The 14,863-nt window shown below is 45.7% G+C and overlaps 1 protein-coding gene across 31 annotated transcripts in view; it reads left to right on the plus strand.

Moving 5' to 3' along the window:
* The window catches only part of TSNARE1 (t-SNARE domain containing 1), a 579,510-nt gene that overhangs the window by 49,181 nt on the left and 515,466 nt on the right, over window positions 1-14,863 (plus strand). For 13 of the 31 annotated variants that reach the window (XM_084848631.1, XM_084848635.1, XM_084848632.1 and 10 more), the window contains one exon: window positions 8,453-8,575. The exons of 5 other annotated variants lie outside the window; for them this stretch is intronic. The gene's annotated coding sequence lies outside the window, so the exon portion shown is untranslated. Of the gene's footprint in view, window positions 1-854; window positions 1,264-8,452; window positions 8,576-14,863 lie in introns of those variants that run through there. 13 more of the 31 variants (XM_084848636.1, XM_084848633.1, XM_084848634.1 and 10 more) reach the window with 3 other exon arrangements.

The raw sequence follows: 14,863 nt of genomic DNA on the forward strand, positions 1-14,863 counted from the left end.
CCGGAATCTGGCTTCCTGTAACTTGAGCCCATGATTCCGTGTCCTGCGCTCTGGGATGATCGAGAAGAGATCCTGGCCTTCCTCTCTGTGACAACCTTTCAAGTACTTGAAGAGTGCTATCCTATCTCCCCTCAGTCTTCTCTTCTCAAGGCTAAACATGCCCAGTTCTTTCAGTCTGTCTTCATAGGGCTTTGTTTCCAGTCTCTGATCATCTTCGTTGCCCTCCTCTGAACCCTCTCCAGCTTGTCTGCATCGTTCTTAAAGTGTGGTGCCCAGTACTGGACACAGTACTCCAGATGAGGGCTAACCAGTGCTGAGTAGAAGGGAACTAGGACTTCCCAGGATTTGGAAGCTATACTTCCATTGATGCAGCCCCAAATAGCATTTGCCTTTTTTGCTGCCACATCACATGGTTGGCTCATATTCAGCTTGTGATAAGGTGGGCAAAACTCCTGCCTGAAACCATGGAGAGCCACTAGTAGTCAGTGTCAACGGTAGTGGCCTAAATTGACTAATGGTTTGACTCAGTATAAGGCAGCTTCCTGGTTTCTGGCTGTTCTCCTGCTGCAGGTAGTGCTGCAGGCAGAGAATGGCCAGCACCGCTTTTAGGAGCAGCCACCTGGAGAGCATACCAAGGCCAGATGCTTGCTCTGAGGGGGTCCTCCTCAGCATGAGGGATTGCAGCTGAGGTGGCCATAGAGACTGTGTGTGCTGCAGTAGCTCAGGCAGACTCCATGGCCAGCTCACTCCTAATACCTCACTCTGAGGAAGCTCCCCTCAGAGCGAGGGATTGAGGGGGGAGGGGTCAGCCCCCTCCCCGTTTGCTTATTTTTCTTCTGTGTTCTTCTTCACAGTGTTCTTCCGTGGCAATTATTATGTCTAAAACCTGGCTCACAAGGTAACCACTGTGTGATGCTCTAATTCAACAGAAGCCTTCAGGTACCCATAGTAGCTATTGCTCACATCAGGTGTTCCAAGTGCCTGCTGCGTGAGAGTTCCTTCAAATTCTCTGCCTAGTTCCCTTTTCAAGCAAGGAGAGAGTCACTTCTGCTGTCGCCATCATACAGAAATGCTTCGCTTTTGCCTGCAGAGTGGAAGTTGCTCCGGGCTGTATGCCTTCCTTATCCTCTCAGCTGCTCTTCCCCGATGTACAGAAGGAAGCAAGTAGGGAGAAGTCGCGTATGACGGAGAGAAGAAAGAAAGGGAGCAGCTGGAAGCAACTTCTTGTTCCTATTTGCCAGAAAAATAAGCAAATTCCAGAAGGTATTATGACAAGGGGCGGTGGTGCTCTCCTTACACTGGAGCAGAGGGTTAGAAGTTGGCTTTCTAGTCACAAGTAACATTCAGGAAAAGTTAGGAATGCTGCAGTAGTGCTCCAAATTCCACTTATTTATGACATGGATATCTATCACAGTGGTATGCTAATCAGGGAGCCTAGGTTAGCTGTTGCAAACCGTTGAGTGCTCCCTTGATGACTACTCCCATCTGTAAATTGGCCATAAGAGTGGTTCACCAGTCATCTTCTAGGCTTATGAAACTTCAGCATTGTGAATCAGAGCACATCATCGCTTGTGGCATTTCATTTTATTTTCTTCGTTCAGTTACACAAGAAATATTCATATTTAAGTAACTAACAATGGGATTTGGATTTGATAACAGCAATGGCCCTCTTGAGAAATCGTTGTTTCCCCCCTTAGTTTCTTTCCAAGTTTCTTTCGCCTTATTTAAATACCAAAAAAGTCAGATTCTTTCAAAGTGGTGTTATTGGAAAGGGAAGCGTGGGTGTTATTGCAAGGTTGTGCCAATCCATTTTTATCTCATTATATATCTTTTTTTACCTAATGCTTTTTTATTATATGAGCTGTGCTGGGTTTTTAGATCTGATGCAGGGACGGCGTTGCTATAACAACACGATGATTCATGTAATTTCTGCTACAATCTGTTGGTGTGAGGTTTTGTAGCTTATAAAATTCTACCCAGTAGTGCTGAGGGTTTCTCCTGTTCTGGTGAGGGATCACCCTTACTCCTTGTTGTGTCCTACTGCAGAGATGGTTCCAAAGGTCTCCAAATTTAGACAGGCCCTGGTAGCTGAATTAAATGTCTCTGGTTGTCATGAGCCAAAGAAGGGCCATGACTCAGTGGGAGCACATTTATTTCCTTCCTTCCTTCCTTCCTTCCTTCCTTCCTTCCTTCCTTCCTTCCTTCCTGTACTGCTCAATAGCCAAAGCTTCTTGCATGCAAAAGGTCTGAAGTTCAATCTCCAGGTAGGGCTGGGAAATTTCCCATCTGAATCCCTGCAGAACTGCTGCCAGTCAGTGTTGACTGTACTGGCCTAGATGGACTAAGGGTCTGTCTCAGTATAAGGCAGTTTCCTTATTTCCTTTTCCAAGGTCTTGTGTTGCTGCATTCACACTGCACAGAGGTGACGGGAGTATTGCTGGCACACAGCATAAGGTCAGGGACGATCTCCCGCTCCACTCCTTAGTTCCAAACTCAGGAGAAGGGCAGGGGTTTATCACGTTCCTTATTGACCAACGGGAGAATGATGCTTGTCATGGCGAGCCAATTTGTGCCCTTCCTGAAGGCAAAAAACTGATGCTAACCCTGGAGACAGAATTTAGAGCCCTTTCCATGCTTCCCCCTGTTTCTATTTGAAAACCACCACATTGGCTCTCTGTCAGTGCTGTGCTGCCAACAGGGAGCTGTAGTGAGTCTCTGCAGGATTGAGACCAGAAGTGGATGAAGCGTAGGACTGAGGCTAGAGCTGGTGAAGCAGAGACCCTGAGAAGGGTTAATCTAGAGGCAGGGTCTATTTCAGGCCAGGATCTCAACAGAGAAATCCATGTAAAAAGGGGATGGAATTAGGATCCAAGCAGAGAGTGCAGGTGGGGAAACTTGCAGGCAGATTGCGGAGAAGCAGTTACACCCCCGAGACAGATGCTTTGAGGAAGAGTAGAAGAGTAGGAAACCTCAGCAAGGCTCGAGTCTTTTTCCCAGGCAAAGGCCCAGACTGGATCTGAAAGTCCTTGTAGCCAGACCAGTTTAGGAGGAACCAACGGGCTGTCATGTTTGGGACCTGCGAAAACAGATAGGCACAGATTAAGGCAAACAGTTGACAGATCTAGGGGCAACATCAGCCTCGGCCTACAGTGAACATCCCAAAGGAAGGTGCAGGAAGCTTAGAGTGCGGAAGGGTAAGGATTGGCCATTCAGGCTCTGTGGCAGACCAGAAACTACAGTGCTGCTACAATGACACCATGGCCATTTTGGAAAAAGGTCTAACCTCGCATCCTGGAGGGGAGGGATTCAGGCTAGGCACTGCTATGTGGACCTACCCTTGCGTCTAGCAAAATGCTGATGCTAGGCAGTAGTCAAGTGGCCTTGAGCACCATTGCTTTGGTGGAAAGACAGGATATAACCTGAATGAATGAATGAATGAATGAATGAATAGGGTGGGTGCTGTTGAGCTCGTGCCCTGCTTGTGGGTTTGTGGTCGACAGCTGTTTGGCCACTGTGTGAACAGAATGTTGGACTAGATGGACCCTTGGTCTGATTCAGCACGGCTCTTCTTATGTTCTTAATAATAGTCAGAAATAGAACATGCAAGACAGATAGGCCCAATCAGTGGTCCAGCCCTACATGTTACGATCTGTGGCAGTGGTGTACCCTTTCCTGATGTAGCTCCTGACTATCTTTTGTCCAAATGGGTGAAATGACTGGACCCTGCCACTCGGCTTCCTTCAGCAGTTTACAAGGGTTCTTTCCCCACAGGTCCACTGCCTTTAAATTCAGATGTGTCCTATTTTCCGGGGAAAGTTTTTTTGGGAAAAAGTATCTTCAATGGCTTAGAATGTTAAATTAAAGTCTGGTCTGACATTTTTTTTCTTTTTTTAAAAACACACACCGTTGACCCCGGCTTTCCATCCTGGCTAATTATATTAAACTCCATTTGCATGCTGACACGAGAGTTTAAGAGGGGTCACCACAGCCTGGATGCATATTAAATCTGAAAAAGACAGACAGAGGCCAGAGTACCACCGGACAAGTGGCAATTAAGCCACTAAGAGGATCACAACATGTTTTCCTATTACTGGGAGAGGTTGGCTGATCTCTGCATTAAATGCTTGACATAGGCGGGCATGGCTGCCTCTTGATTGCATTAGTGGCACCCATGTACTATCAGTGTGGTGGAAGACATCCGCATTCGACAGGAAATGGGGCTGTAGGTGCTGCGTGGCAAATTCCATCCATCACCGGAGTGACCCTATGGCACCTGCCCAACATTAACTCCTTTTGGTCCTGCTTCGACGTATATTGATGGAGCCAATTGGCTGCTGCCCTCCCAACGTTCTCTTGGATGTCAGGATTCCTTACAGAAAAGATGGCATGGTTTGGAGATAACGCCAAACTGAAATTCTTCGCTTTAGGTGGGCCATCGTCTTCCACTCCTTGCTCTCGGGCACTTCATACATGTAGCAGGATGAAGTGGTGGAGCCCTAAGCGTAATATAATGGGTTGTGCCACTTCAGCAGGGTATGTGTTTGCGATTTTTCTTGGATGTTGTCCCATGTTAAAAACAAAACATAAAAGCAGAGTGGCCAAATGTAGCTCAGTTTTCCTACTTGTTGACATTTGCTTTCTTGTAAGTGTGTATTCAAAGATGTGATTCCCCTACCTGTAGGCTAAAAGTGGTACAGTCAGTTCATCACCTCAGGAACGACACTGCCTCATTCCACTTCGTCTGTTGAGAGTAGGGATGTACGGGAATTTCGTTTCAGTTTGTTAAACACCAGAACTTGCCACGCTCCCCCCCCAAAAAAAACCATGCATGTGTATTCCCGAGCTCGCAAACTCATTTGCAAAATCCATTCGTTGGAAAAAAAGCACACTTTAAAAATGCACATTTTGAAGGGGAAAACAAAGAATGTTCATGCTTTCGTCATTGGGGGAAAGTATGCATTTTGGTGTGTGCTTTGAAAAGTGCACTTTCCCTGTCCGAACAACAACAACAAAATGCTTGCCTCCGGAATGGGAGTGAGGCAGGACCAGGCTTTGAGGTGGAACTTGGAGAACATCGACTATCTCAAGCCTTGCTGATTTTCCCATCCCTATTAGACAGTATATTAGCAGGAGTTTATTTCCTCAGCTGTCTCACCCTAACTATCAATAGGGGATTTGCCAGAACCCAGGCATCTTTTTGAAATTATGCAAGATGTTTCTAGTTCAGCAGGTCTTAAGGTCATGATATGATATTCGAAAAAAAACCCTGCTGTGTTTTTAAAATCTCTTCATTCAGTATTTTTGTTATGTTTTCAAGAACTGTTACCTGTGCAAAGCATTTGGGGCTCGGAAAGCTAATGATCATGAGGTCTGCATGCCTTAATTGTTTTAATTGCCAGATTAATCCTCCAAAGCTTTACCTGATTAATATGTAGGGCTGCAAGTTAAGACAGACTGTTTATTTAGTTTATTAATTTATTTAGGTTTTGGTGAGTTACCATGATGAGGAATGAAAGGGAGAATATTAAAGATTTATTTTCCCACGAAGAAGCAGTATCCTGTCTTTATTGAATTGGGAATGGTCGCATCCTTCTTTCAGCAGAAAAGGCCCTCTTCCTGGTAGCTGGAAATGTAATTGATCAATCAAAGTTCCATGATCCATTAACTAAAAATGCTGTTGTATCATTAATGTGTGCGGTGTTTTACAGAGGACAGGAATACGGTTACTTGCCCAAGAAGCTTACAGTCTAACATTTGATGAAGAAGCGGGATCCAGAGGCAAGGGTTTATAGGGAGAATATCCATCTGTTTCAGTTACATGCAGTCACTCAGGCTTAGTCACAGCAATGCAGCCCTCTGCAACTGGATGTCCTTCAGAGATGTTGGACCACAGATTCCATCATTCCCAGACATCATGCCCATTGGCTGTTTCCATGCTAGCTGGGAATGAGGGCAGTTGCAGCCCAATACATCTTGGGGACAGTGGAGGCTGGTGGCTCTGATTTCGGTGGGGCTGTGAATCCAAAATAGATTCAGCACCTTGGATAGCTCCTTTAGAATTCTGGCTGGTTCTGACTGAAACCCAGAATGCATTCACAGCCCCACCAAAATCAGAGCCACCAGCCTCCACTGCTGCGGGACACCAGGCTGGGGGAGGCTGCAATACTGTATTGAGACTAAGGGATTGCGCCGAAGGATCAGTGGGAAAGATGGTTACTCCGTTTTCATATCCCTAATTGTGGGTGTTCTGAGCATAAACACCAATAGGGATCAAAAAACAGCTGTAATGTGTAAAACCAAACAAAGACAGCTGTACCAGCTTTAGGTTCCCGACGTGTTTCGAGAACACTCTTTGTCAAGGGGATCTCAAGCACTGCTCAGGAGGATTTTCCCTCATTTTCCCAGGGTCTTCCTTGGGTGAGGAAATGGAGAGAGAATCCCCTTGAGTAGTGTTTGAGAGTTTGAGATTCCCTTGATAAGAGTTTTCTCGAAATGTGTCGGGAACCGATAATTGCTGCAGCCATCTTCTTGGTGTTTGTGTTCTGAGCGTTCTAGTAGGGACACTTGCACGGGGCGAGTGTTCCTGTCTAAATACTTGCAAGCAGGATTAAGATGAGCAGAGCCCTGCTTGCCTTGATCCTATAATTGACTTTGCCTCTCCTGTGCTTGACGCTCGAGGGCCAAGATAACATAGCTGGTGCAGGGCTGAGGAAGGTAGTAGTGGGCACTGCATGGGCCCTGGCGGAGCCTGGCTTTCCCATCAGCCATGGGACTTGGGATTCCCAGGCACAGAATCCTACAGCAGGAGAATAAGTATATGTGCCTTGTTTCCGTCAGAGATGAGACTTTTTATTAGTAGCATTTATGTAGCAATAATTTGGAGTCTAAGCTTCCGAGGGGCTGCAGCTCAGTGGTAGAGCACTTACTGTGTGTGCAGAATGTCCCAAGGTCAATCCCCAGCATCTCCAGGTAAGGCTGGGAAAGAATCTTGTCTGAAAGCCTGTAGAACTGCTGCCAGTCAGTGTTGACAACACTGGGTTAGATGGACAAAGGGTTTGACTTGGTATAAGGTGGCTTCTTTTGTTTTTCAATCTTCCTAAGTTCACGAAATGAAAGTTTTCTGTTCCCTCCTCCCCCTGCATCCCATCCCATATTGTTCAGGAGTGCTCCCTGACCGTCTGGAAGCCTTTCCTTATGTTCCTATGGGCAGCATCCAACAGGGTGCTGCACCCCACCAATACCATTGTGCCTCCTCCGATTCTGTTCCACAAGTGAGAACACAATTGTGCAACAGAGATTTAGCGCTTCCAGGAGCAAATGGAAATGAGCAGAAATGCTCATTTCTGGAGTGGGGCATGTCAGAGTTGTTCCCATGAGGGAGCTCTGGATGTCCTGATCCAGAAACAAGTGTCTTCACTTGTTTTGCGGCTTCCTATAATTGATTGTATTTTGTAGACGTGACTCATGCTATGTGTGTGTTGTGAGATAACTATGAGTAATGCATTGTCTTCTTGGAAATGAAGGAAGGCTGTGGCATGTGGGTCGGTCAAGTACAAAACACAGTAAGCTGCTTAGCTTGCTTGCCAGGAAAGCCCTTCTGTAGGGGTTGCTGGTGTCGATGCATTGGGAACAATGGGAATGCTAGTACGGTCATGTCTGAAACTAAGGGTGAAGGCATTGACATCGTAGGAGTTATAATAGACCAGGGTTAGATTCTCTCTCAGCAGAGAGATTGTGAAAGAACAAGGCACCTGCCATACGTCCTTAGGCTGGTTTCACCCACCATGCCTTCCATTGAGGTAATTACGAAATTTTGATATTGATTGTTAGATTGAGAGGAACCTAGGTTTACTATGTTAACAATATGCTGGCTACTGTTTTCAGTATATTTTTTATTATCATAACTTGTGTGTATTTAGGGATGTTAGCCTCATCTTAGCTTGTTATTCTCTTAGTCTGTTTGAGCAATAAATATATATACTTTAATACCAACTTGGTGTTGCCTGGCTTAAGAGAAGTTTCGGGACCACTACCCATACTTTAATTCTTGCCCAAAGCACTCAGTAAAGAATTGTAAATCTGTCACTGAGGGGGGTCTGTCCTTGAAGCCGTTGCATTCTCTCTTGATCTGGTGAATCTCAGATACACCCATTCAAGTTTGGGAGGCAAGCTAGTCGGACAGAGCGAGAAGATATTACTCATCTCACCATTGAATACTGTCCTAAATGTTCCACATATATTATCGCCACAATCCTTGCATCTTCTCAGTAAAGCAGGGCTGTTTCATTATCCCCAATGTGGGTTAAAGTGGAGAGAATGTGGTTTGGCCCCTGGGAAGTCCGTGACAAAAGAGGAATTATAAGCAGGAACATCGCAGTTTGTGTTTACTGTTGCTGACCTCCTCCCAACTGTCTATTTACTTGCGATGATCTATACTCTGTTTACTCACCAGTTACTCATCACTCATCAGTGACTCCATCTTGTGCCGTAGATTGTAGGAGAATATTGGCTGATTGAGAGAGCGGACCTTGCGGAAACAACGGTGGAAAACAATTCAAACTTGTTTCTTCACGAGGTAATGGCAGCAAAACTCTTTTGTTTTTTGAGACCTGAGAGCTGGGTGATGAGTGACACCTGGAGGGGCAGAACCTCTGTGTTTGTACAGCTCTTACATGTTTCCTTGGTGGGAGGTGAGTTACACTTGGTTCCTTAGTGCTCATTTGCCGACATCTAGGCCGTTGCCCCCCTCCCCCTTTTCAAAGACATTAGCTCTCTCATTCTGAGCTGCAAATACACATTGTTAAGACACTCCACATGGTTTTAATGGGGTGCAGGAATTCCAGCTAAGAGTGTGCTCTGGACACAAAATGATGGGCCAAACTACATAGTATGTTAAATGGGTGTTCTGCAATGGCATGGTTTTTAAATATAGGATTGGGGTACAAAGATCTGAATCAGGATCATGTCAGGGGTGGAGAGGGAGTTTGTTGTTTTCCAGTGGAGGCTGGTGGCTCCAATGCAAAGCACCTTGGTTAGCTCCTTTAGAGTTCTGACTGGTTCTGACTGAAACCCAGAGCAGGCTCACTGCCCCACAGACATCAGAGCCACCAGCCTCCACTGATGCATTTTATTTATCGCACTTGGATGCCTCCCTTCCACCAAAGAGTTTGTTGTTGTTGTTGTTCAGTCGTGTCCAACTCTTCGTGACCCCATGGACCATAGCACACCAGGCCTTCCTGTCCTGCGCTGTCTCCCGGAGTGTGCTCAAGTTCATATTCATTGCATCGGTGATGCTATCTAGCCATCTCATCCTCTGCCGTCCCCTTCTCCTTTTGCCTTCAGTCTTTCCCAGCAGCAGGGTCTTTTCCAGAGAGTTTTCTCTTCGCATTAGGTGGCCAAAATATTTGAGCTTCAGCTTCAGTCTCTGTCCTTCACTCTCTAGGTGGCCCTGCACGGCATTGCTTATGGCTTCACTGAATTACGCAAGCCCCTTCGCCACAACAAGGCAGTGATCCATGAAAGGGACCAAAGAGTTTAGGGTGGCTGTAATCAAAAAGGCCTTTCCTCAAGAACCGGCCAACCAAAGAGATACTTCTTCCCCCAAACCTTCGCTACTGAGAGTCTCCATCTTCCTTTCTGAGCATCTTCTCCCTCTGTTTGTTTATTTATATTTATTTATTTAGTATAGTTTTCATCTGATCAATAACCAGCATTCTCTGGGTGGATTATATGCAGTGAAAAGGATAAAACAGAATACGAATGTTTAAAAGAATAAGATGCAATACAAGATGACAAACAGCACAGGAAAAGATAAATGTAAAGATATATAAGAACAGCCACAAAAATCTAAAAACTAACTTCCCTGAGCTTTCTCTCCTCTGTAGAGTGATCCTAGCCAATTGGGGATCTGATATTGAATGTGATAGCACTGAAAGCAAAGAAAGCCAGTTTAGGGTGAGGGTTGTGATTCCTGGAGCAGTCACATTTGATCAAAGCAAATTAAGAACATGATCATGGTACTGAGAGCAAGCAAAGCCTATTTGGAACAATATTTCCTGAACAGGTGAACACTTGGGTTCCTTTTGCAGCAGTCCAGCCCTCTTAAAAAAACAAAAACAAAAATCATGGGAAACGCCCCTTCCAATGCCATTGGAAACATTCTTTTTTTTTAAATCACTCTTTTGATTCTGGACTGCTAGAAGCTTCACTTTCTACTCCCATGGAAGAAGGACCATTGAACGTATTAAGAGTCCTTCTGGATCCCATATCCCATATCCTGTCTTCCAAAGTGGCCAACTTGATGCCTCGGAGAAAGTCACAAGCAGGGCATGAAGGCCATAGTAGTCTCCTACTGTTGCCCAGCAACTGGTAATCAGAGCCATACATCCTCTGAATGTGGAGGTTTGATTTGTCTTTCATGTCTAACAGCTGGCGATGGGACTACTAAGGCATTTCATACTTTCTAGACTGGAATCTTGTTCAAAGTCCTTGGCATTTTCCCAAAGGGTGTGTAACTCTACCATGCGTGTGTCTCTGAATTAATACATAACGAATTGCCATCTGCCCCTTGAGCCTTTAAGTTTGATGATATGATCTAATTGGATGTGTTTCCATGTGTACCCGTAACTTAATGTTGTTGAAAATGACCGGTAGGTCATAACAGGTCCTGGATTTGTGTATAGGGCTATTCTGGCAAAACACAGATATGCCTGTGTATGTTCAAATTTGATCCAATGAGGCAGTATACTGGCAATTTCATCCATATTAACTCCCAATTGACAAGTTTATTATTCCGGTGCAAGTAGAGCTGTGGTTTGTTAACCTCAATTTGAGCTCAAGCTAGTTGCATGTAATACTTTATCACAATGTCTTCATCAGAAGCTTTCTGTGACATTGCATAGATTTTGTAGTAAGGTGACGTTGAATGCATTTAGACTTTTTTATTTTAATGCACTTAACTTTTTGAGATCTATGCTGAGTTCATGGCTGATGTAGTTCCCTTGGAGTATTTTGACACAAACCACCAGAACTGGAGGGATAGGAAGGGGAAGGGATAATTCTTCAAGGTTGCCTATGGGCCCTGACAGCAAAGCCATGGAAACAGAGAGCTTCGGCTACTGGGCAGTATAAATAAACAAACAAACAAACAAACAAACACAGTGGTGCACATTTCCCTGAAGTTTGCAGAGATAGCCACTGGAGAGTTGAAGTGCCTTGGTTCATAATATTTGTGTTATGTACAAGTTTACAAGTAGAGAACAGTGCAGGCAAATACATCTGTTACAAGTAGACAGCACAGCTACTAATCCTGCATCAGATCTCCAAAGAGACCAACTGTACCCCAAACTTGCTCCTGCCAAGTCAGAGTTGTTGTTTTTCCCCTTTGTCAATGCAGTTGTCACTACACTTTAATTATTAACCATCACTGAATGTGTGTTTGCATGTATGTGTGACCCACCCACTTATCTGCAGAATACGGGCCCCTAATCTCACCCCTGCAGGTACAATGCCCACTTGAGAGGAAAAATATCCACAGTCCATCGCCAACCATTTTAGTACTTTCCTTTTCCCTTCTGCTGAGGGGGGTCTGTCCTTGAAGCCATCTGTTTTCAGCAGAACTAGTAAGAAATAAGATAAAAATCATGCCTGTGGAGAAGTGTCTGCACATGCTAGAATGGCCGCTGGGTTTTGCCTAAAGCACTATTTTGAGAATAATTGGGAGGTTCCTGCCAATAGGTGAAACATTCAAGCAATTTAATGGGAAGCAAAGCAATTTTGGTCAACCGACCCCTATGTTTTGACTCAGTCCAGGTTAAGCAAGAGCGGGACCCAGAAGGAGTGGTCAGAGATATGACATGTTGTCTGCTGTTCATAAATCTCTTCTATGAAGTACTTCTTCACACACAACACACAACACATAAATAGGACATGGAATTTGTTCCTGAGGGGGAGGGGAAATGCACAAAATCACTTCTCTACAGGATGCCAAATTCAGTGAGTCCCTTGGTTTTTTGTTTTTGTTTTAGTTTGAGCAGAAACAGCTTAGCATCTGTTTGAGTTCAGATCTGAGTAACAAGGTCTCCCTCGTCATGTTATTCTCTGGACCTTTCCTTCATGTGTTGTGTAGGCTGGAGATGAATGATGGCTTTCATGCCTAAAGTATCAAGAATTCCTGAGAACCCTGGAGATATGCACAAATCAACCTTCAAATGTCCCATGTATGTCCTATTTTCAGATGTCCTATTTTCAGGGCATGCTATCTTCTTGTTGCAGTAGGGAATGTCACAACACTTCTTGTCTTGGGCATTGCTGGTGTTGAACCAGGAGCCCTAGTTTCTGGGATTAAGTTCCTACCAATTTTAACCAGCAGGACTGATGATAGAAGGAACTAAGCCAGAATGCAGACAGTACAGACCTCTTGATACTAGTAGTCAGGTGATCCAGGAGAGCCAATCTCCTATCTGCAATTTATCTCCAAGAGCTTCTGTATGTCCTCAGTCTGGGCAACTCACCCAGTGGTGACCACTGAGCACCAGTGAGGTGGTCTCTCTGCACTTCCAGTCTCCACCTCTATCTGTCCCCTGTCTTCCTGCCTGTGTAGTCTGCGAGGACCCCTACCTCCTTGCTATGTGTTTGCAGCTTCTGCTTTGGTCACTGCAGTCTTGCCAATTGCTGGGTCCTAACCTTCCCCCTATGCAGTCCTAAGCACCTCTTGGATTTCAGCACTGTGGAAATATCAGTTGCTGGCCACAGTTGGCCTGAACCCCGTTACCCAACTGTATTGGGTTGCACAACTTTGTTAGGAATCTCTGGAGCCCCCCATTCCCTGATTGGTTGGCTGAAATATATCAGAATCTCTCTCTCTCTCTCTCTCTCGTGCACGCACGCGTGCGCACTCTCTCTCTCTCTTAAATCCTCTTGGAGTTGTACAGCAAGCCAGAACATCCCTCCTTCCAAGTGCCGTATCTGTCTTTCTGTCGGGAGGACACCCCTGCCGCCTTCTGAAATCCTCAGGTAGCCAGAATCAGCATGCAGACAATAGGGCTCTTTTCCAAGGCTTTATTCCCATTCAACCTAATGACGCTTACAGGTGCTAATTGCTTGATCCTACAAGTGAGACTTAAGAGAGCTGCCTACTCGGGGGTTCTAACCTTAGGAATCAGTTGATCTCCGTTTGGAGGGTCAGGCGGGAAACCTCTGAACTCATGGGCTAGGAGGAGAGAGTCCACTCCTTTCCCGTGGGGCATCGGGGCGCCGCTGTTGCCGTCGCGCCAAGCGGGCTGAGAGCCTCCTCTCAGCACCCGCCATCTCCCGCTTGATGCTGCGCCGATGCCTAGTGTCCAGAAACTGCTGTTGCGCCTCCCTCTCCCTGCCAGGGTCACTATCACTCTCAGGAATGTGTACCGGGAAGGGCTCTCCCCCTGGCTGCGCCTCTGAACAGCAAACGGGTTCCTCTCCCATGGCTTCTATCTCTTTCTCAGAGTCAGAACTGCTTTGGGGCTCTCTGGGCTCTGATCCAACCCTGACACTTTCCTAGCATCTCCCTCCCTGGCCTTCTAGACTTGCAGCAGGACAATAATAATAGGTTTCTTGGATGTCAGGAAAGAGAACTGATCTGCTGATAATCTCTGAGACCTGGTGAGGATGGAGAGACCTTCTGTGAAGAAACGGTTGCTTTTATCTCCTTGTATTTTGTAATGTTTATATATGGTGAGTAATCTCTGAGTGAGATTATCATGTAACTAAGTAGGCCAGAAGCCCAGTTCTGCTACTTATTGGGTGTAAGTCTCACAGTTCTGGCTGCTCTGTAATAGTTGCTAAGTGGGGGAGGCTTAAGAACATAAGGACATAAGAAGAGCCCTGCTGGATCAGACCAAGGGTCCATCTAGTCCAGCATTCTGTTCACACAGTGGCCAACCAGCTGTTGACTAGGGACCCACAAGCAGGGCATGAGTGCAACAGCACCCTCCCACCCATGTTCCCCAGCAACTGGTAGGCTCACTGCCTCTGGTCCTGGAGGCAGCACATAGCCATCAAGACTAGTAGCCATTGATAGCCTTTGAGAGGCTTTGAGCAGACAGTTTGAAAATGATTAGTGGGAGAAGTTTGTTTACTGCCCAAACTAGGGCTGGATGCGCCTGATCTCATCTGATCTCGGAAGCTAAGCAGGGTCAGCGCTGGTTAGTACTTGGATGGGAGACCACCTGGGAATCAGGCTTCTGCACTGAGCAGGGGGTTGGACTTGATGGTCTTGCAGGCCCCTTCCAACTCTATGATTCTATGATTCTAAGTTGCCTGTGTTTATATATGAAACAGGCAGGTAGTAAATTACAACTTGTATTGGTCAGAGGGTGAACAATTCAATTAGTGGTAAGAAGTCCATATAGAACCTCTGATTTGTCACGGAAAGAAGACCAATAGGTGAGGGCCCTAACAGGGGTAAGAACAGGATTGGTCGATGTTCTGGCCAGGAGAAAATAAGAAGTCATTTGGAGATAGTTGATTGTTGGTTGAAGAAGAGGGGCTTGAGAGCAGAGCTGGAAGCTGAGGAGAGCAGGAAGCCATGCTGTGAAGGTGTGGTGAAGCTATAAGCAGGCAGCAGAACCCAGCACCAGAAGAAGAGAACAGAACCACCCTAGAAGTCAAAAGGAGTAGGAAGAGCTTGATGCAGAGGAAGACTGGTGTAGGGCATCTATTCCTGGTTATGAGTGAGTGACTGGGGTTCCTTTCAAGAGGAAAGAAGGAGGGATAGAAATGCAATAAATAAATAAAATAAATTAATATTAGGAAAATCTGAGAAAAAGCTGTTGAAAGCTTATTTAGCTGGGGAAGGTGCTCTGAAATGTTAGGAACTGTACACATA

Source organism: Heloderma suspectum, chromosome 4 (assembly GCF_057233095.1).
Source record: "Heloderma suspectum isolate Gila_16-S chromosome 4, 16-S_ref, whole genome shotgun sequence".
NCBI classification, from domain to species: Eukaryota; Metazoa; Chordata; class Lepidosauria; order Squamata; family Helodermatidae; genus Heloderma; species Heloderma suspectum.